The sequence below is a fragment of the Meriones unguiculatus genome, chromosome 3 (genome assembly GCF_030254825.1).
Source record: "Meriones unguiculatus strain TT.TT164.6M chromosome 3, Bangor_MerUng_6.1, whole genome shotgun sequence".
In the NCBI taxonomy this organism is placed as follows: domain Eukaryota; kingdom Metazoa; phylum Chordata; class Mammalia; order Rodentia; family Muridae; genus Meriones; species Meriones unguiculatus.
In genome coordinates, this window is record NC_083351.1 from 1,640,150 (window position 1) to 1,662,666 (window position 22,517).

Sequence of the window (22,517 nt, forward strand, 5' to 3'; positions counted from 1 at the left end):
CACCTGGGGAGACCGACCTGGAGCCTGCAGCCCCTACCTTATCACAGCCTGCTGTGTCTGGAGGCCGCATGACTGGCCCGGCAGAATGTTTGCCACAAACGGAAAGCATAACAAGTAGAAAATGGTTTCCTACTAGATGTAATCTAGAAACTTCCAGAACGAGGTGGGCAGCTTCCGGCCACCCTTCTCTCCTTCTCAGCAAACAGTGCTGGGCTTACATGGTGCTGAGCAGCTAGTTGCAGGGATGGAGGATTTGGGGAGTTTGTTTCCAGAAGGACCATCCTGTCAGCTTCTCTGGGCCTTGACCTCAGGCTGTGGACAAGAGCCTCCTCTGTAGAAACTTCAGGGGGGTGGGAAGAGGCAGCTCCAATGCTCCTTCTTCGCTTGGCACAACGTGGTGGGCTCTTCCTAGGAGACGATGCCTCTGGCCAGGGGCCAGGCCCAACATCCAGCCCTGTGGAGTGGAGCTTCCCCGGGAGACACAGGCCGGAAGCCCCCAAAGCCCCCCAAAGTTCCCTCCAATGGCTACAGCCTGTGTAGGGATGCTGAAGCCAGCTGACAAAGGCCATCCTTAGAGCGTCTTCACAGGAGACCCTCTGCTGAGCTGTTATCACCTTTTGTGGTGGAGGTGTCACCTTAGAGGACAGGCTTGAGTCAGAACCAAATGAGCATCTTGGGGAAAAAGGTGAATGAATGAATATGATGATATAGGAGAGAGAGGGTAACACGGCTAGAGCCTTGCCCATCGCACGCAGCCAGTCTACCAGCATCCCTTACGACTTTTATGTGTTAGAAGGTAGCATTTGAATCATGTCAGGAAGTCTGACAGGCTCCATTCACAGGACAAGTTCCATCTGGCCTCAGAAAAGCAGGAGCTCTTGGGAATGGGGCCATTCTGGGCTCAGACTCCTGTAGCAGGAGAGGGCAGGAGAAGGTGGGCTTGGGAAAGGCTCAGTGTTACAGCACGGTGGCAGCTCTGTCCTTCCTCTATCAGCTAAGCAGACACCTGACAGGCAGGTGGGCACCGGCCCAAGGACCCCCACCCTGGCACACTGTCTTCCACAGACCTGTTGAGTCACCCATCCATCAGGTCTGGTGGTTCTGAGGCCACACTTCCCAGCCCATCCTTTCCCACTGGGTGTGGAGGGGTGGCTGAGGCCTTCTCCCTGCCAGCCCCTGCCCTCCTCCTTCGATGCCCTCAGGTCCTGATTCCCCCTCGGCTCTCACAAATTCTGCCCGTGTCCGCACCCTCATTAATCAATGTCAGCGCGGCGTCGGCAACAAGGGCCGCATTCTTCCTCGGCCCCTCAGCCTCTTACATCCCATTGTTCCAGGCCGATTCAGATGGCAAGAAAACAGCCCAAGCAGCACATAAAAGAGATGAGACAAAAATGAAAAGAATCGAGGGAGAAAAAAGAGGAGGCATTTTCTCCCTGAAACACTCGAATAAATACTCAGCAATGATAATTTAAATTATTCATACATTTATGAAAACATCCATTGAAAGCCCGAGTGTATGATGCTCTTTGTCTCTGTCTCTTGTCTCTTGTTCGGGATTAATCTTTACTGTAACTCGGGCCGGCCGTGCCCTCCTTACAAAGGCCACACTTTCTTTCCATGGGAAAAATGTGTCCACATATCACAGTGAAATGTTGGGGGGAGAAATTTGTGCTGATGTGGCAGTTGCCAGGCCCTCGAGATGTAGGACGAACCACGTCCAAATAGTGTCCCACCAACAAAAAGAGCTGAGCAGTTCTCACGTTGTTGTCACACTGGTGACATCCATGCCTTGGGGCTGTGGAGCTGCAGAGGCTGCTGCAGAGAGGAGCTCCACTGAGCCCCTTGTAGCTCTGGCCCTGCTGAAGTTCCCACCTCCCGGAAGGCAGGCGCTGCAAAGGCTGGAGCGGCCTGCCTGGGGAGGATGGTTCAGCCGTGCTCCGTGCTCCGTCAGGAGCCAGGAGCCACAGGCCTCAGAGATGTTCCACGTGGTCCCTGCTGGCATGAAGACAGCCCAGGCCTGCAGCAGGTGACCCCTTCTTAGCCTGGAGGAGGGGCCACCCTGGGGCCTGACCTTTGATCCCAGTTAGCCTCGCAGAATGAAAGTTGGAGACCTAAACAAGAAGCCAGACATTTAAACTGTTCAGTATTGCAGAAAGCGGGACTTCAGCAGTGGCCCAACAGCACTGAGAACTGGGGTGGGCCGATTCCCTGACTCTTCACCCTTCCATCATGCTTCGATCCTCACCGCCTTCTCTGTGTCCCAGCCCTGTCCACGCCTTTCCAGGGCTGTGGCCAACCACAACTGGGCTCAGGCAAGGCTTCTTCCGGTGATTAATCTTGGAGTCCATTGCTGTTCCTGTTGGAATGTTGCAAGGGCAGAGGAGAGACAATTGCACCTGTGCCAGTAATGTTACCCTCCAGTGTCTTCCTTCCCAGGAGTCGTGATCAGTGTTGTATTTTCAAAGCTCATTCCCAAATCATGGGATTTCAAAAGCTCCGGTATAATTATATCCCTAACACTCTTCCACGAGGAAGCTGGGCTACTCAGTTCTGAACTAATCGGCGAGGATTGCTTCCTGCTGGAAATGGCCCAGGATGGCCTGGCCTTTGGAGCTGCCCTGCCAGCTCATCAGTGAGGAGTTCAGGATGTGGTGAGCACAGAGATGAGAGCATTGCAGGGCCTGTTCAGAGACTCTTGTTCAAAAAGCAACACCGTGACGTTCGGCTGGTGCCCCATCCCATCCGGACTCATTTGGTCTGGATTGGAAACAGGACCGCAAGGGAACAGCCCTCTGTGCTGGACTTAGTCTCTGGCTCAGGCCAGGTCAGAATCAGAGAAGAAAACCGTTCCTTTCACTCTTCCCTTTGGAGCCCCAGGAAATGGAATCCAGCCCCTTTGAACTTGGCCACTTGAACAGTTTGCTTTAGCTCAGGTTCATGGGGCAAGTGAGGGGTGCTCCAGCCCAAAGCAGCCAAGCTGGTGACTCCAGAGCAAGACATTCTGCTGAAGGCTCTCGCTGGCTCCCACTGCCGCTGCTGGGCTCTCTGCAGGCTGCTGCCTGCAACCATCACAGGTGCTACCTGCGTCCTATCTGCCCACTGCCTGACACCAAAACAAGAGGCTGGGAAGCCTCCCATCTCACTGGCCTTCTCTCCTCTGTCACCGGGGCTGGGGTCTTGGAAGGTAGCCAAGTGCAAGGCGGAGGGCATTCCTCATCCAGCATCAGCGGGAGAAGGCCAGCCCCACTGCCATCGCCTCTCCCTGCCTGTAACCGCTATTGTCATGGCCAAGTGAGGAAGACTCGGTTACATGGCCTGTTCAGAAGGCGCAGAAGTTGCAGTGTGGGCACTGTGGGGGCCAGTGGCTCTCAGCAGGGAGCCCGCAGGCCGCTCTTCCTTCCTTTCTGCTTCACACTTTTCCCTCTCTCGTCGGGGTCTCCCAAAGCCTTCGTTTGGATTTCATATTCACATGAAGACATCAAGAAAAGGTTCAACAGAAAGAATTATTAGGCATGGCTGTCAGAAGCTTTATCAGAAAAGCATGAGGGAGGGAGGAGGCTCATTAACCCTTTGTGTGCTGGCTTGCAGCCTGGAATTCCTGATCAGCATTGGACATAGAGGGGGCAGGGTCTGTGCATAAGGACAAGCTGTGACACACGTGTGTAGATGCCAAATCAGCCATGTACGTACGTGTATGCACATGCACACATATTCATACACAGGCAGGCAAGGATGAACCTGTTTATTGACAGACTTCTCAGCTCTCTGGGTCAGGTCCAGGAGACCTCTAGAAGATGGTCTTGGCTCCTCCATCTGTTTGTCTTTATTCTTCTTGAAGGACCACGTTCATCTGCCCCCTTCTCAGGTGCTGAGGCCTCTGTACCTTGGAACCAAGATGAAGGCAGACCGGGATGTCTCCCACCCTGGGCACACTGGGCAGAAGGGTGCAGAGTGAGCATCCTGCATGCTAGGCTGGAAGATGTGCTCTGTGCCAGGGAAGGTGTGAGCTGCTTCAGGAACCAGTCCTGTTTGCAGCTTCCCCTTATCTGGCGAAGAGCTTCCTCAGCAGCTTTCCCCAGAAAGCTTTGCCACCTGCAGGCCCTGGATAGTTCCTCACAGCATGGGATGGCCTCCAGAGGACCAGCCCTGGGCACATGGGGATGCTCAGCTGCTTGAGCACCTGGGGCTGGAGAAGGGACTGTCTCTGCACCGCTGACAGAAGGCCCCTCACATCTGTGGCAAGGGGCCCCAAGCCCCAGGGTGCACAGCGCCTTGGGATGCGTTTTCTACGCAGCCTTTCCTGTGCACAGAAACCGAAAACCGCATGCCGACAAACAGCTCCCTCGGCAAACGTTTTTATTTCCAATTAGCAAAAGAAAAATTGCTAATTTGCTGTAGTTGGACCGGGCTGACGTCTCAATCTGCGGAGTGTCAGGGCAGTGAAAGAAAAAGCTTCACACTGTGCCGAGAGAGCCAGCAGCTCTAAGAGGGTCAGGGCAGCGGGCCCAGAAACCAGATTGACTGGCCACAGTGCTAAATTACTCACACAAGACACACATTGTCTGCCGTGCCAGCTCCCGGAGGACCTGCTTTCTCATTCTCTCCCCTCAGAGCGCAGCGGAGCCGGGCGGGGGAAGGGTCCAGCGTGGGAGGAGAGGGCCAGGGCCAGGCAGTGAGCCTTTGGGAGGGTGGAATCGTCTTCAGAAAGGAGCTGGCAGAAGCAGGTTAATGATTACCTTGGCTGGTCCGCATCAGTTGGGAACAGAACGATAAAATCCCCCCAGCCCAGCCACAGCTCTGCGCCCTGGAGATCCAGGGTAGATAATGTCTTAGGGCTGACCCGGGAGAGGGACACATCCAGCAGGCAGTTGGGAGTCCCCTTTTGTGACCTGGAGGACCTCACTCCCCCGGAGGCTGAGCAGTGTCTCTCCCAGTCTGGGATGCTAAGAGAGGGCTGTGCCTGCTTCCAGGACTCCTCTAGACATGGGACCTTCTTCACAGAGCTAGGGCAGAAACGGATGGAGTCTCCCGTGGGAAGTAGTGAGGCGGTCGTTGGGCCACAGATGTTTGGCACTCAAGTAGTAATGAGCCTCCACATTGACCACATAACCTCGGCCAGCGCAGCCTCCCGGGCTCTCACAGGACGCAGACAGCTTTGCCCGCGGCTCCAGACAGAGGATAGTCATTACATGCCCACAGCAGCCCTGATGAAAGCACCGGTCTCCCTGCTCGGCCCACACCGTCTGTCCATCTGCATGCGATACCTCCTTCCGCATGTCTCTGTGGGTCCCGAGCCCACCCACCTCACAGGCCTGTTCCAAAAAGAGCTCCCAACGCCAGGAGACATCGCTGTCACAGTATTGTAGCCAGCCAGGTGGCCCAGGACTGGCTGTCAGACTGGTGTGGGCTCACCCCAGGAGATGCCTGTGGCCTTTCACCTCCAAAGAGCTTGCACTTCAGACCTGGTCGTGTAGGACCGAGACAAAGGAGGAAGCGGCTGGATGCAGGGCATGAGGCCTCGCTACTCCCGGGTCCTGCCGCCCACCTGTAATGCTTGGGGTTCCCTGCTGCGCCAAGCACAGGGAAGATGTCCAATAGAGCAGTCTGCCTTGGCCTGGCGGGAAGGAGCCCCTCATTCCCTGCCCCATTCTCTGGTCTGGCAGCTCCTTTGTGTCCAAACCACTCTAGGGGTGCAGTCTGCTCACCTCACTGGAGGATCTTTGGGACAGAGTAGATGGTGTCTGTGGAGCCCTGGTCACGGTGTCAGGAGAGGTGAGCCTGTCCCAGCACCAGGGAGAGCAACACCACAAGAACAAAGGCGCATCTGCCACTGGCCACCCAGAGGCACAGGCATTCCTGCGTCCAGCACACCTGGTCTGGGGAGCACTCGCCATCACACAGGCTAGGAGAATTCCTGAGGCAGAGGCTGTCAATGGACCTGGGAAAGCCTGTGCCCTGGCATCAGAGCTACCCACTGCTGATGTCTGGTTAAGACCTGCCATGTGCAACTCTCCCATAAAGTGATCTTGGAGAATGTTCTGGTGTTTGGCAAAGGCCTCAGAAGGACCCGCCGCTCCCTCTACTCTCTAAAGAAACAGACAGTCCACTAGGCAAGCCCGAGACTGTCCTTGGGCCATCCAGTAACAGGGCACAGCTCCCTGCTGTGTGTCTTAGAATAGTTACTTGGCCTCTCTGAGCCTCTGATTCACAATGTAAGAGACACAATCGAGCCAGATAATGTATGTGGGACTTTTTACACAAGCTGTAAAGAGTAGCCTGGGTGTGCTGTCTTTGTGCAAGCAGAGAGAGAATGCCTACTGCCGTATTGTTGGCGAACTCTTTGTCCTGAACGGACGCAGTCTATAAGTACTATATTTTCTTCAGTAAAAATAAAGAGTTACTGCCGGGGCCATCAATCACAGAAAGACATGCAGCCCTGTTCCCAAGCCAGTGGGGGCAGGACAGGCATTTGGAACTTGTCCCTCTCTCCTTGGCTCCCTTCCTGTCTGGCCTTGAGCTATCCAGAGCATTAGCGTGCTGGACACATGCACAAACACACATACACTGAGATGTATGTGTGTCATGCATGAGCCATGTAGTACTGGCATGAGCTCACATGCACAGATGTGTGCGTGTGTATGTGTGTGTGTGTGTGCGTTTATGCATGTTTGTGTGTGTGTAGTTCCCACACAGGGAAGATACTCTTAGCCCAGAGCACAGAACCTTGAAACCATCTCAGTGCCTGTGTGGTAGGGTGATCTCTGCAAGAAAGAGCATCATGGTTTCAGACATGGTGCAGAAAACCTCAGGAATAAGCATTCTGTCACTCCAGACCCTGGGATGCCCACGGATCCCCAGTGGCAGGCTGGGGACGGAGGCATGAGCATGAGTAGGAAGGGTAGAGGGGAAGGAGCGGCCACAGCAGGTGCACAGCAGGGCTGGCCTCGGCAGGTGCCCTGACCTTGAGCTCAGGTTCCCTCCCACTCGCCCCCTCCCCCACAAAGCAAACAGATCCCGGCTAGCCTCCCCAGGTAGAAGAGCCAATAACAATAGGCAAGATGCTCTCCGGGACTTGGGAGGTCCAGGCTGTGGGATATACATTTTTTTCCAGCATTCTGAGCAAGAAGGAGCCAAGCCTCTCAACAGACCTGAGTATCTCAATACTCTTTTCTCCAGTGAAGCCCCTGCCCCCGACACCCACCCGAGCTTCTGAGGAGTGGAGGTATCAACCAGTCCTTAACTGCCCCACCTTTGCTCCCTGAGGAAATCTGTCGTCTCCAGCAAGCGTCAAGTGTTATACCCCACTGGGCCCTGCCCAGAGATGGGCCTGGCACACAGGCCTTGCTCACTAGCTACTGTTCAGGGCCTGTGTACTGTCCTGGCTACAGTCCAGAACTGCTGGCGGCTTGGCCCAGGCAGAGCCCAGAACATGACCTCTGGCAGTGGGCGGGGCCTCGGTTCTTCACAGAGCCCGGCTGTTTTCACGTGCTGCTTGGGCTGGGGATCAGAAAGCCTGCCCTTGGAGTTGTGGCTGACTCAGAGCGCTGCCTTCCTGCCTCCGTGAAAACAATTCGATTTTCAGACCCTAAAGCTGAGGTGCTTTGATTCGGGGATTGCACTTATTTACTCTCAGCTGCAGGGCTGTAGAGTCTGCCATGGGACCCACGCCTGAGACCCACCTACAGAGAGCACTGCTCAGGCTGTGAGAGCCAGGGGAAGCGGCCCTGTCCCCACCGTGTCTTCAGAGGGCCTCAAGGATCCAGACTGGCCCTGCCTCTACCTTAGCCAAAATAAAGCCTCTTTCTACTATTAAGAAACTATCACATGAGCACAGCTGAGCCCCACTCTGAGCCGGGCCCAGCTAACCGCAGTGCGGAGCACGGGGTCACTGTCGATCTCTGAGGTGAGCAACCATTGTCTGCGTTTATTACGCCTCTTATCTTCTGACTAATAGGACTGCGCTGTGAGCCGAAGTTCATCTTTTGTCTGGGCTCGGCATGCCGGGCACACCCTACATGGGTGTGCTAGGGTCACACACAGACACAGATGTCTCCAACATGACAAGAGGAAGAGAGACATTTTGGCTATCACAGTGTGACAAAGGGTTGGGGTAGTGGCTCAGTCAGTAAAGTGTTTGCCTTGCAAGCATGAGGACCTGAGTTCAAGTCCCCTGGGATCCATGGGGAAAAAAAAAGCAAGGCACACTTCTCTCAGTGCTGGGGAGGGGAGACAGGCCTACCAGTCTTGCCTACCTATTGAGTTTCAGACCAGTAAGAGACCCTAGCTCACACACGCACACACACAAGTATGTGCTTTCCTGTGCATGTGTCTGTACACACAGACACAAAAGTATGGCCAGATTTCTAGAGTAAAATTGTGTGGACTCCCCCACCCTCTTAATTTAGGTCAAATTAAGTTCCTCAGCAAACTGCTTCTCCTGTCAGGAGTTGTGGGGAAATACAGTTTGAATCAGCTTTTTGGATGGTGGACGTATGTTGTGACCTTACGAACAACTTTCTTGACAAGTCACAGACCTGGCACAAATGCCCCAACCCCACAGGGCTTCCTGGCTTCCTGTTCTCTCCAGCCTTAACTGCCTCACACGGGGGAAAGCATAGAGCTGTTTCCCAGCTCCATCCTCAAATATTAAGACAAACGGATGTCACTTTCAAGAGCATTAAATATAATAGAAAATCCATGGAGGCAATTGAGGGATTTCTCTTCCAGAGACGCTCTTGTGTCAGGTAAAGAGGCTGCAGTATATCAGCCTGCTCCGCCCCTCAAATAGATAATCAATTTCCCTGAAAGCATCAATAATCAGAGTAGACATTTATTGTACCTCGGATGGTTTATCTTTGGGGCTGGGGGCAGCAGGGCCATGATGAATACCAAATCTTCTAGGGAACACAATTAAATGCTATATGGATAAAGGGTTTTATACCATGCACCAAAAAAAAAAAAAAAAAAAAGCAATCAAATTCATAATTGAACTCTATTGGATGAAATTGGCCAGAAAGAAATATCACACCCAAAAGAATACAACTTTGAGTCCTTGTGTTACAGTCAGGCAACAGTGTTGCGAGTACCCTGTTTGTTCCGGGCTGTAGCCTGGCTCACGGCTGCAGCAGGTGTGCCTCCTGCCCTCTCGCCTCCCCACGCTGCTCTGGGCTGGCGCTGTAGCTTCCTGTTTTCTTTTCTTGGAGAAGGAAAACACTTTTCTGGTCTGCATTAGCTCAGACTTTCAGGAGAACTGTGTCTGCTCACCTTTGTGAGGCGTCCTGGCAGTAAGACTGAGCAATTCAGACCATGGTTGGGATAGAAGATTAGAGTTCCACCAGACCAAAGAGAGAATTCCCCAGAAAGCAGGGATGACAGAGGGCCTGCTCTGCCCTCTCTCGGGGTGTCTGGGCGGCCCCCAGCTGGCCTAGGCAGGAGCTCTTGGGGAGGCTTGAGGTCCTGGTTATCAGTCTTGTCCTCAGAGAAGTTGCTGCCTCCTGCTGGATTCACATCCACAGGGCTTTAATGGAGTCATAGGCCAACTAAAGCTCCTCCTTGCACCACTGTGTCTCTGCTTGGGTAGGGGCGGGGCCAGGGGCTAGGAGGCACCTTTGGTCCCAGTTCAGGTCTGCTTGGACATCAGGAACTTGATTTTCAAAAGAACCTTGAGAACGTTAAGAGTTTAAGGTCATGCACGCTTGGCAGAATATGGCTTTTAGTTTGGAAGGGGAAAAAAAGCGTAAAGGGCATTTTGGATACAAAATAGCTCTTTAAAACAGCATTTTGATGAGTTAAGTATAAATAAATCAGAAACACACGGATTTCATTTCCTTTAAAATACCCGCGGGCTCAAACACTAGCGGGAAAAGTGCCTGGCAAACGGCGGTTTGGGATTTTGACAAACCCAAATATTTTGGAGAGGTTTCTGAGCTGTTTGCACCCAGTCTCCTCTTAGCTCTGCCGTTTGTGAGCGCCCGTGTTGACCGGTCCTTGGCTGCCTCCAGGGGACAGGTCCATTGAAGGTGGCACTGCCCAGCTCTGTGTTTTTAAAGAGTTGCCAAGACATGTTGCTTAGGTGTACACCGTGTGGGTACTGGCATATTGGTGTGCACAAGTGTTCAGAGGGAAGAAAAAGTGGCACCGATAAGGGACAAGCCTTCACGACTTTGTTTTGGTGTGGAGTGGAGACACACGCACACACACACACCCTCTTTTGAAGGCCTAAAATCAGGACCTATCTGTGCTGACAGAGCCCGTGGCATCTGCTTGTGGCCCAAGCCTCTGGGCTCCTGTTGAGAGACTCCACCTCCTAAGTGTGGGAGCGAGGGGACAGTTCCTGCAGTCAGAGCCACCAGGACAGCCGGATGTGTGGGCACAGTGAGGACAGAGCCCCGGTGGCTGCATCCCAGTCTCTCCCAGAGCAGATCTGGCTGCGTGGGGCCAGGTTACCTGTGCCGGTGGCTCAGTGTGAGCCCCGGAGTAAGGTAGGCCCCTGCGAGGCTGCTTCAGGACAGACAGTCTGAATGTGTGCCTAGGAAAGGCCAGAGCCACCTCCATCAGGCCCGGTGGATGGCCAGCTTTAAGGACACAGGAACACCAGCTTCCTTTCTTTTCCCGGAAGCTCGGGTGCCTGAGGGTCAGCCTTTGGGCGGCTCACGGTGAGCGGATCAGCTTCCGACCTGCTCAGAATTCAGGTCTGCCAGGATGTGCTGAGAGAGCTGCTCAGCCCAGTGGAGCTCGGTGTACAGATTATAAGCTAATAAAATTTAGAGGCATCCAAGGGGAACGTGGAAATGTGGTCGGCATGGCGGGGCTTTCTGGTGAGTCACCTGGGCGCATCGTTCAGCCAGGGGTGCCCGCACACGCTTTGTGTCCCCTGCTCTGCGGTCGCTGTACAGGGTCCTGAAGCAGCAGACAGGCCGCGCTCTTATCTGAGGTCTGGCCCATCCTGGTCGGCCTGCGTCTCACTGAGAGACGTAAACAGAGACGCTGCTTGGCCAGGGCTGCCTGAGACATCTTTCCCTCCACAATGTTCCTTTTGGCATCTGATTAGAAAAAAAATCTTGCAATCAATACCCAAAGTTGGATTTTGAGATTTTCTGCAGGACTGGGCTTGGAGCATTTAATAACAAGGTTCCTTACTGTACTCAGCCTCTAAATTTATAACAAAAACAAATATTTCCCCTTCTTGACGCAGAAGGCCATGCCAACGGCATAGAGGAGCCTGGATACAAGGGAGGAAGCAATTGGATCCGCTTAAGTGCCACAAACATAACCCCCCGGCGCTTCTCAGCAAGACCAGGTCCCTCGACGGGGACCCCGGGGAACAAGAACATTCCAGCTAATCTCCGACCACTTCTGCTAATTGTACGATGTTACGCGCTAATCAACAGCCAATGCCTTTGCTCTGTAAGACCAAGACAAAGCCTCAAATTACTAATTACACAAATACAGTGTCTTTTGCTAATTGGATTGGTTAATGTTAGTTCATAAAGCTCTTTAAGGATAGGCAGTGTGGTATGAAAGAGGCAATTCATACGTTTAATAACAGGCTAATAACTGTCAGCGATGAATAATCAGCCACTGTCACGTGTGTGGAACGTCCTGCTCTCTTTCCAGCTCCTCGCGCGTCTGTTACAAATTAATGCCTTCGCAAGAGCCAACTGGTGTGTCAAGCCCCGTCTCCTGTCGTTGCGTCCCCACCTTGCCTCTGGCCTCTGAGCCTTGGAGCACATGCCTGGCCGCAAACCTGGTGGCCTCGTGGGGAGTAGGTTCTCCTACATAAAGTGGAGCCCTGTTATTCCTATTATTTATGAAAGAGGTAGGCTATTGGGGGCAGGAGCCAGGGTCCTGAATCTTTGTCCTGAGGCCACAGGCTGAGCTGTTTTACTCAGTGACCCTGGGCAAGCTTCTTGACCTTCACAGGCCTCAGTCAATTCAGCTGGAAAATTGGGTAAAAAGATTGTGGTGGCTGTCAGGCACAGAGCTGCCGAGACAGACCAGGGGGTGGGCAGCCAGCATGGCCGGGTCTGCGTCCCTAGAGAAGTCAGGGCTTAAAGGACTTTGGGGCGCAATGACTGGTTTGGTAAAGTGCAGAGACCAAAGTCCCCAGCTCCTTGCTCAACTTCACGGCCTCACTGGGCCTCGGACTCAAGATCCGTATAATATATTAGAAAAAGCAGATACGCTGACCCTGTTGTGAGAATCTTCCAGGAGGGCCCAGTACTTGGGAAGTCGAGCACTGGCCATCATCCTGGGGGCTTTTTGTTTGCCATTAAGAGGCTAATGCAGGGGTTGGAGAGATGGCTCAGCATTGGTTGCTCTTCCAGGGGACCAGGGTTCAATTCCCAGCACCCATGTGACAGCTCACTACTGTCTGTAGCTCCAGTTTGTCACACAGACATACATGCAGGAGAAAAACAATGCACATAAAATGAAAATAAATCATTTTTTTAAGAAGAAGCTGGTGGAGTCTGGAAGGGAAGCACCCTTCCAGTCTGCTTGAAAGGGTGGGCTTCTTATTGTACCCCAATTTTTCCTGTCTTATCTGAATATGTTTCCATCAGGAATGAGCTTTAGGACAAAAGAGAGTCTTTTCACAGATCAGACAAAACAAGACGTCTCTGGGGATGAGAAGCAAGCTCTGAAGGAGATGCGGAGTATTTGCTCTCCATGAGCACGCCTCATTCTGTTTTGCTCTAGAGGTGACTTTGAAGCCACCAGGTGGCCCGTAGGCAGCCCCTCGCTAGCCCTGACTTAACTTTAAAGATTATAACTTTCTGCTGACACAAAACGCTATTCAGCAGAACCTGAACTTTTCCTGGGTCAGCCACACACAGTATGATCCTTTCTTACGGTACGGGGCAGCCACAGCCCCGGAAGCCGTGTCATCACCAGGGAAACAGCTGGCATTCTGCAGTGTGCTGAGCTATGCCGCCAGGCTGGCATGTTCAGAATTCGAGGTGTAGTCAGTACATTTTTGATTGGTGATATTTTAGGGTGTTTCACCAGGGCACAACCCCCTAGCAAGCCCAGGAGCATCTTTGCAGCAGCTCGTTACAATTAACACCATTAGACCAAAGCAAACAGAACGGGCTGTAAAGAGAAAAGGGAGTTTTGCCTGCTTCCCAGTATTGCTCTGCATTGCTGTGGCCCCTCCATTGGCTCCCGGGAGGAGGACCATGCCAGGCTGAGAGGGAGTCACAAAGAGGCTGAAGCAAAGCCTCAAGTGTCTTTATTGGCTCCTTCTCCATCCCTAGAGCTTAGGAGAGGCAGCTTGCCCAACCTGTGGAGCCAGGCCAGGTGGAGGATGGGAAGATGTATGGCTTCGAGCATCCCTGCTCAGGTGCCCCTCACCAGAGATTGTTCTCATTAGAGCCTGTGACCATCCACACTCGCCCCTCCCCATCTCTCCCTGCATAGAGCGTGCTGGGCTGTCACCCCTCTGGCCACACTACCCACGATTCACAGCTGGGCAGACTTCAGCTGTCTTTTCAGTCCTAAACAAATAAAATAAATGGCCAAACAACATGGCACCAGGACCAGAGTTTTCAAACCCTATCGAGACCTAGCACATCTTTCTCTGGCGCCGAGCCTCCCTGGTCCAGATGCCCTTATTGGATTGGAAGCACCATTTCTGCCATGTCCATGGGAGCAGACGGGCGCAGCTGGCTATAGGAACTGAGGCACAGAGAGAAGAGGCTGGCGTGTTCTCAAGCCCTTTGTCACCCACAGAGGATGGGCATGTCACACGTGCCCTGAGAGCTGGCTGTCCTGTGCTGATGGGTCATTCGTAGTCCACAGGCAGACAGATGGTGATCACGCCATGTTAGCTGCCCACCACACGGCAGCATGCCACTGGGTGAGGTGGCTGGGCCGAGCAGATCCATTCAGCGCCCAGGTCTGTGAGCTCAGCAGTGCAGTGGCTCCTTCCCACCGTGTCTTCTGACCTTGGCAGCTGGAGATAAGGAAGAATGGAAGGACGGAAGGGTCTTGTCTTCTCAGACCTCGAAGGAGAAGGGAAGGCTGCAGGCACCGGTGTGTTACCACAGCACAGAGGCAGCAGGGTGCTTCCAGGGAGCAGTAACAGCCTTCTTCGGGGGAGCACTGGGAAGCAGGGAAAGGTGACAAAGAGTAAAAGCCACACCCCACACTAGCACAAAACATGAATGTCCTGGGTATCTGGTTTGTATTAAGTACCCTGTGCTTCTGGTACTGTCGCTGAGTCTTGGGGCAGGAGTCCCGGCTTTCTGCACCAGTCTGAGATGAGAGCCCTGAACCTGCACAGGGCTGTCACAAAATAGAATACACGGGACACTTGCGTTTACCCATTGGTCTCTCTAGATGAAGCTTGAGAAGGTACAGACACACCTATTGTAACTCGTTACAGGCACCTACCTGATGTGCTGGACATTCCTCCTCAAGGAGGTGGCAGGGGTCCATCTGAAGGTCATTCTAGATTCCTGAAAGCACCAGGGCTCCCCCGAGACAAGGACACCCACCTCCTAGGTCTGTGGCCACCTAGGCCAGAGTCTTAACCAGCTCTGACCTCTGGACAGGGACCTGCCCAAGGAAGCGACCACTCTCCCCACCTCAGAGGTGGTTCACTGTCCCAGAAAGCATGTGACTGTAAGTCAACCTCCAGGGAGTACTTTGGGATTTCCTTTGTGACAATTGTTTGTGCTTCTTCCTAATGGAAAACAAGAGGGAGGGAGGAAGAGAGAGAGAGAGAGAGAGAGAGAGAGAGAGAGAGAGAAGCAAGAACCTTTGCAAACTGCTTCCACTTTCCCACCTTTATTCAAAGGAGGCTGAAGCTGAGAACTGTGGTCTTCTGGGTCCTGTAGGATAGGTCCCAACAGCTGCTGGCCAGATCAGATTTCCCACACAGCCCAGACAAGGCTCCTGATCCATTCTTTCCCACCTTCCCAGAGGCAAGCAAGCCCACGGGGCAGTTGGAGCTCTAGCCAGTGTTTTTCCTGCATGGGATTTCTGTCCTCATCAGTCATCACTGGCCGTTCTGTGGACAAGAGATAAGGCTAGAGCTCATCTCTGGATGCCCACTACAGTAGTCTATGCCTACTTTTTGGCTCACGCCTAACTATAAAAGTCCTGGCCCCCTTTGAGCAGTGATGTAGGCCAGGGTCAGTGGTCAGTGTACTTCTGTAAAATGCCTGTGTGCTGAATGCAAACCTCCTTTACACATTCTTTATTTGTGTGACCCCTCAAAACTGTAAAAGCTACACTCCTCTGTCAGGATGCACCAAGACAGAGCACAGGCTGGAGTAGACCTGTGAGAAATAGAGAGCTGATGGCTCCTGACCAGTGCTGGGACAACCAAGATGGCTCCGTCCTACCATGGGGTTGGATTACCTGGTATAGATTGACCTCCTCAGGGCTTGGTGGTTTTGGCATTAGTAGTCACAGAAGCAGGTTCATCTTTGGTAATATTATTATAGCCGAATGATAATCGGTTTCTTGTATCTCTTTATCATCCTTGGCAGCTTCAACTCGTCTTCTAGCTATGTGCCTCAGAAGAGAGGTAACAAGGCCGCCCAAAGCATGCGTGTCCAGAGAGTGTTTCCGGTCTCAGGACAGGCAAAGTGGCCTTGAGCCAGGTCCCTTGCCCCACTCCTGTAGCCTCTCCAAGCCCTGTGAGGGCTCCATACAGGGAGAAGGCAGAGAAAACATCAGAACCACATAGGAGCCTCCGAGGACATGCAGCCTCCTCGGGGTGCACTTGCTGAAGGCCTGCAGGCCGAGACAGTTGTGCAGAACCCCACAGCATTTTCATCATGCCTGGTCCCAAGCGAGGGCAAAGTGGGGCAGAGGAGGCTGCTTAGGAACGAGAGGCAGAGGGGGTGACACAAGCAAGCTGCCTCTCTAACCCTAAAGAGCAGATCTGAGCCCCAGGGCTCCTGGCTTCAGCCACAGCCTTGTGGATTCTGCAGGATCCTGAGACTGGAGCGTCACAGCCGCACACAGAATTCCTCCCCACAGCTGTTCCCGTAATCAGGTCCCATTAGGAAAGTGTGCAGTCTTGTCTGGAGGCAGCTCTCAGCCTCCTTCTGCCCTCTTGCACAGTGGTCTCAAGTTAGCACGGCAGCTGTGACCAAAACCAGACACTTGGGGCTCTGCTGCCCAGTCCCCTCCCAGCAGACTGAAAACATCATTTGTGAGAGAGAAGGCAGAACTCCTAGCAAGCCCCTCCTGCTTGTTTCTTCAAATGAAACCAGTTGTACAGAGGCCAGATGAGATAATGGCTCTGTGTATGCCCTGTGAAGTCGGTTGTGGGATGCTGGACACATGTCTCAGCCTCTGTCTCAGTCCCTGCATTCCCTAGCATCAACAGGGATGCCGACAGAGAGCAGGGTGAAAGACCCAGGAGTGACCAGCAAGAGAGCCAGCACAGCTTTTAGTCTCCTTGTTACTTTGTCATTGGTGGGAATGGGGGTGCTACAGCTGGCCTCCTTGCCTGCCAGTTGTTGAGAACCGGAGGGAGGTAAATTCAGGTGAGAACAGGATGAGAGGAAGGTGTGGGCAGATTGGGGGTTGTAACAGGGATACCTGGGGTGGCGCTGGTCTTTCTCCAGAGTGCTCTGTAGTTCCCCCTTTCTCTTTCTGTGTATGTGTGCGTGTTTCTGTGTATGCACAGGAGTGTGTGGTTGCAAATGCACATATGTGCACTATCGTGCACAGGCTAGAGGCTGCCGTCAGCTTCTGCCTCTGTTGTTCCCCACCTTAGTTTTTAAAGCAGTCTCTCACCAAACCTTAAGCTCACTGACTTGTCTAGAATTGATGGCTGCGAGCTCCACGGACCTTTCTGTCTCTCTCTACCTTTCCAACATTAAGGTTACGGGTGAATCCAGCTTTTAAAGAAGATTTTTAAATGTGTGTATGCCTCTGTGAGTTTATGTGTGCCACGCGCATGCAGGTACATGGGGAGGCAGAAGACTTTGGATCCCCTGGAACTGGAATTAAAGGCAATTTGAGCTACAGTGTGGTGCCAGGAACCACACCTGGGCCCTCTGCAAGAGCAGAGTGTGCTCTTAACCATGAGGCCATCTCTGCAGCCCCTGCAGCCCATGTTTTTACACAGGTGCTGTGAATTAGAACTCAGGACTTCAAGTTTATGCTTCAGACCCTTTGCCAGCTGAGCTAGCTGCCTTCTTGCCTTGTTGTTATTGTTTGTTTGTTTTCCACTGTCTGTTCTTTTCACAGGATCTAAATTTTTTTCGCCTTGATGCACTCCCACCTCCAGAAAATAAATGGTTGTCTCAGGCCCCAGGGAGAAAGTTACATCACAGCCCCGAGGAGCTGGACTGCGGGGACAAGCCCCAGGGCCTCCAGACGCTGCAGCTGTGACAGAATCTCCATCACAGGAGATCTATGAACTTTCTATTCACTTATGATTATTAAAGATTGCCATAACAAGCAAGCCGTCGATAAGTGGGGTCAGGTTGAAGTGCATTAATATAATTCTATCAATATCAAGGTTATTTCTATAACTAGAAAGGTTGAAAATAAAAGACAAATGTTTGTATGGAGCCATTAGTTAGCCTGGTGATTTGTTTTCCTCCACCTGGGAAGCAAAATGCCCTCCGGAGACAATGAGGCACAATGTCTGTAGGACCACTGTGGGTCTCTATTGGGCTGTCTTCATGGGCAACCTCCCTCCTGCCCGGGATGGGAGAAAACTGGCTGGCTGATGTCATCAGCTTAGTATCCTCATGTGTGCATATGAGGCTTTCCAGAGCTCTCTGAAGTAAGAGGGGAGAATGGCCACAAGGGTCCTAGGAGTGTGAGCCAAAAGAGCTACCTCTGGGTTTGTGATGGATATCGTTCAGAGTTGGTTGGAGCAATGGAGGACTGGACAAGGAAAGAAGGCTTGGGTGTCCCTGTCTGCAGTTGACATAGACATGTGTTCGTGGGGTTGGGAGTGCAGATCAGCATAAAGCTTAATGTGGTTCCATTGCTAGCATCCAAGAATGAAAGGAAGGGTGGGTGGGAAGGAAGGGGAAGGGAAGATGAGAGGAAAGGAAATGAAAAGAAAGGGAAGGGGGAAAGCAAAGAAAGGAAGAGGAGGGAGGGAGAAAGTTGGGGAAAGATGAATGGATGATGGATGGATGGATGGATGGATGGATGGGTGGGTGGATGGGTGGATGGATGGATGGATGGATGGATGGATGGATGGGTGGGTGGATGGATGGATGGGTGGGTGGATGGATGGATGTATGGATGGATGGGTGGGTGGATGGATGGGTGGATGGATAGATGGGTGGATGTATGTATGTAGGGAGAGGCTGTTCTGGTGCAGAAAGATTGCAGATGGCAGGGAGCCTCTCTTACTTAAGTAAGTTAGTCTCTTGGAACTTGCAAGAACATTCACAGCTACCTTCTGTTCCAGGTCCAAGTCTGCGTTTCGGGATCCCTCCTACAAATGCTCTACCACTGATTTCATCCCGGGCCTGGTGTAATGTCCCTCCGTCTGAACAGTTAGATCTTTGCTGAGAAGGAAGATCTTGTGTTGAGTGTTCATATCACAGAATAGCAACCATCACAAGCCTTGGGAGGTCACGGTGGCATAAGGCAGAGCATGTGGGGATGAGTGTGAGGCCGGTTGATGACTGTGAGGTGTACGTTGTCTCCAAGCTCATTATCCTGTGAACATGGAACACGCAGGGAAGCTTTTAGGCAGCCAGTCAGGGCTGCTGGAGAATGTTCCCACATGCCTACTGTCCATCTCTGGCACACTGGAGCCTCGACTCCATGTAACGCCCATTAAGAGCCTGTAGGGCTGGACCCACCTCTGCTGTTCACAGTGGCATGGGTTCCAATGGTCCCCATCAGTGTCCAGGAGTTGCTGTTCACAGTGGCATGGGTTCCAATGGTCCCCATCAGTGTCCAGGAGTTGCTGTTCGCAGTGGCATAGGTTCCAATGGTCCCCATCAGTGTCCAGGAGTTGCTGCCACCACAACTTAGCCCGTGACTGTTTAGTGTCTCTGGGACCTCATTCCTGACTTGTCCCTGCTTCTGGGTTCCTTACCTGCCTGTTGCCTTTTCTCCTCTGGTGGGTTGGCCAGCTGCTCTAGCTACACCAGTCTAACCTCTGCTGGACTTCACTGGGGCAGAAAGATGCAGAGCAAGAGAATAAAGATGGGAGAGTCAAGGTCAAGGGCCACACTAACTTGGAACTGATGTCTTTCACCCTACACCAGGCGCCCAGCACAGGAAGTTGAAATGAAGACCCCCCCCCCCAGCCCCTCAGCTCCTACCGTCTCTCACCTGTGTTCTCTGGATCCCAGCTCCTTAGAAAGATGCTCTGGAGTCAGGCTAAGGTACCCCATCTTCAATGCTGGCTGTGAGTCCCAGCTGCCCAGATGAAGAAAGAAAAGGGGAGACAGGATGCCCACCTCGAGGGCCCTCACCAGCTTCTGTCTTCAAGTCAAGGGTCATAAATTTCATGAAGAGACAGAAGTCCTTCCATATGAATCCTGCTGAGGATGTGCAGGAACATTTAACAGGCTGGCCTGTAGGTGGCCAGGAGCTGAGGGGTCTCTCCGCCCTCCTGGTCCTTTTTGGAGGAGAAACTTCTGTGGAAACTGTGCTGGCAGGTGCTGGGTGGCCTGGGGTCATAGCCGGGGCTAGAGCACAGCTTTTGTTTCAGTGTCCCTCAGGAGCGGAGACATCACAGTGGCCCATCACCGTCACCTGTACTGCCTCCCTGGGGCCTCACTTGGATGCGCGGCGGAGCCCACAGTGTCATCCCCAACCCTGGCTCCATCCAACTCCGTGCAGATCTGAGAAGGCTCTTTTGCATCTAAGTGCTGCTGCCTTCTCAGGAGAGAGATGATATAGCCCCTCCCACAGACTGTGACAAAAGTCCTCAGCATGGCAACTGACTCAGCCCAGCCCTTGGCTCTCCTCCTTCTGACTGTCTGATGGTGACACTCTTGTCTCTTAAACAGCCTCCAGATCTCCCAAGCCCAGCCTCCAGAACTTCCGGGCAGTTGGGCCACTGCTCCACCTTTGTTGGCTCTCTGCTACACCCTATCCTTGCTTACCCCTACTCCTGCCTCAGGATCCCTGTGTCAAGAGGAACCTAGGCTCACTGGCCTGTCCCCTGGCTTTTGTTAATGTTCACCTTAACTGTTGGACTGAGTAGAGTGAAGAAGTCACTGTTTGGTGTGTTATGGAGTGGCCCCAAGTCACTTCCTGTGAGGCAGTGTGGACAAAGGTACTCCATGACTGCCCACAGATAAGGGTAAGAAGGGATAGTAGCCTAAGACAGACAGAGACCCCATAACCTGTCTATCTGCTCATGCCGCAACAGGCAGCCACAAGCCAGCCTCTGCTGGACAAGGTGTCCCGGCAGTGCAGTCACAGACCCGGACTGCCAGTGGACAGAGTGTCCTTGGATCATCTGAGAACAGCCAGCTCGTGGCCAGGTTCTGGGTCTGCACCACCGTGTTGGCCAGGCAGCACAAGGCGGGCCCTGCCTGAGGGGAAATGTTTGGGCACACAGCTGAGACCACTGGCCCAGCAGGCTGCTTAGAGGGCCAGGCACACCCCATCCAAGTCATGAAGGGTGTGAAATATGGGTTCTACCACACATGGGGAGTGGGTTTCAGAGGACTTCTGAGAAAAATCACAACCAAAGTGACCCAGGGTCTTTGGTGAGCCAAACAGGAGGGCTTTAGCAGGTAGAATGATGCCAGCACTCCTCTGGGACTGGTCTCTCAGAAGGAACCCTGGCAGGGGAGGCAGGAAAAGCCCCTGAGGAGAGGAGGGCTGGCTGAGTGCAGATGACAGGCATGAAGACCTCTCTGCATCTCGGGGATGGGCCCGGGAATGGCCCTCTGCTGCCTTTAGTCCCCTGCTGCTGTGCTAGACTGTGTAAATATTTTCTTAGGAGGGAGGAGAGAGCCTCCATTCATTAGACAGCACTCGCTTGAAGGAACTGAGAAGTATCTGTTTAGGCATAAAAGCTAAAAACAGTGTCCACCGCTCTTAAAAAAATCATTTCTGCAGCTCAAACATGGCCAAGCTGATTTTTTTCAAGTGCAATAAATAAACAAATATGACCCCACTCTCCCAGCTGAGAGTACAGGAGTTTGTGTCAACACGGCCGGATCCTTTGCTCTGGAAGCCAGAACTGGCCTGGGGATTCAGAACATCTCTGGGTTCCCTCTAGAACTGCCAATGGGATGTGTCAGCTCAGCTGTGGCCAGTGCTCCAGCTGTGGGTGTGGCCCTCTCCTAGGCAGAACTGGACAGGCGTCAGGTGTGGGGCCTGTCAGGAGGGCGGGCACACGGCTGTTTTCTTCAGATGTGTCTGCCCCCGCAGCACTGAACAGAGGCCCACACTGATGCTCCCTCTCCCGCTGGCCATCTTCTTGCTTTTCCATCCGTGCTGTCAACTCCCCCTGTTCAGTTTCCTGATGACAAAGCCTAGATGCTGCCTCTGGGCCCTTGTGTGAAGGAGGTGTGTTCCGGAAACGTCAGACCAGGCAGGAGAGGAACAGCTGCTGATGTCATCATAGTCTCTGTGGATGGGGATCATGCACCATTTACACCAGGCAGAGTGCCGTGCCTGTAAGATGGTTTCACCTCCCAGGCTTTGGCCATTGCAAAGTGCTTCCTGCATAGATGTGAGGGCCCTTTTGGTCTCCCAGCACTTCCACCTAACAGCAGCAAAACCTATGCATGTGGTACATGATTCTAGTCCCCATGCTGGGGAGGTGGAGACAGGAGGGTGCCTAGAGCTCATTCGCCAGCCAGTCCAGCTGAACTAGTAAGCTTCAGACCAATAAGGGACTCTACCAGCAGTCTGGTAGCTTCTGATGCGTATGTGTACACGGCCAGTCATCCCAGAAAGAGGGAAGGTCCCGACAGCTCGAGGCTATTCCTCTCCTGTGGCTAGCTGGGCTAAAACCACCCCCTTGATGTCCTGTTCTTCAGCTTCTGAGCGTATGAGTAGAAAACCCTGCTGGAAGGGCAAGCCTCCTAGAGGTCAACACCACTGATGACAGAAGGCTCCATAGTTCCATTCTGTGTGCTCAAACAACCCTGAGCTCACAGCCTCCTCCAGTCGGCAAGACTCAGAGCCAGGATCCAATGCCTGGGAGTCTCCATCATCACTCCCTTAATAACATCACAAACACTCTGCCCTTCTCCCCAGGAGAGATCCTAGAATTAGCTCCCGGAAGGTTCTAGACTTATGCAAATCCATGGACCCAGAGAAACAACAACTTCAAACACAGATAAGAAAGAACTATGGGCCACAGAGACATGGGCTATATTCAAAGACTAGACAACGGCCCAGAGCAAGCAAGGACCATGCTCCCCAATCTGGCTTTGTAGTGGCCTATGTTGGGGCCCCAGCTGGCTTCCTCCCATAGGTCTGCTCCCAGATTCTTTGAAGGGAGAGACGCCTTCTGGGATCCATTTGTGACACCAAACAGAAAGTCGGCCCCTTTGGGGGACATGCCAGAGTTTCAGAGCTGTGAGCCTATGAGGTGTCTG

At 53.0% G+C, this 22,517-nt stretch overlaps 1 protein-coding gene and 1 long non-coding RNA gene across 10 annotated transcripts in view; both read left to right on the top strand.

Annotated features, from left to right (window-relative positions):
* The window catches only part of Prdm16 (PR/SET domain 16), a 310,338-nt gene that overhangs the window by 126,901 nt on the left and 160,920 nt on the right, over positions 1-22,517 (top strand). The gene's annotated exons all lie outside the window — the stretch shown is intronic.
* On the top strand, positions 7,268-11,469 carry LOC132652927 (uncharacterized). Its single transcript, XR_009590408.1, has 2 exons — positions 7,268-7,903; positions 11,195-11,469. It is a non-coding gene; the product is annotated as an uncharacterized LOC132652927 (long non-coding RNA).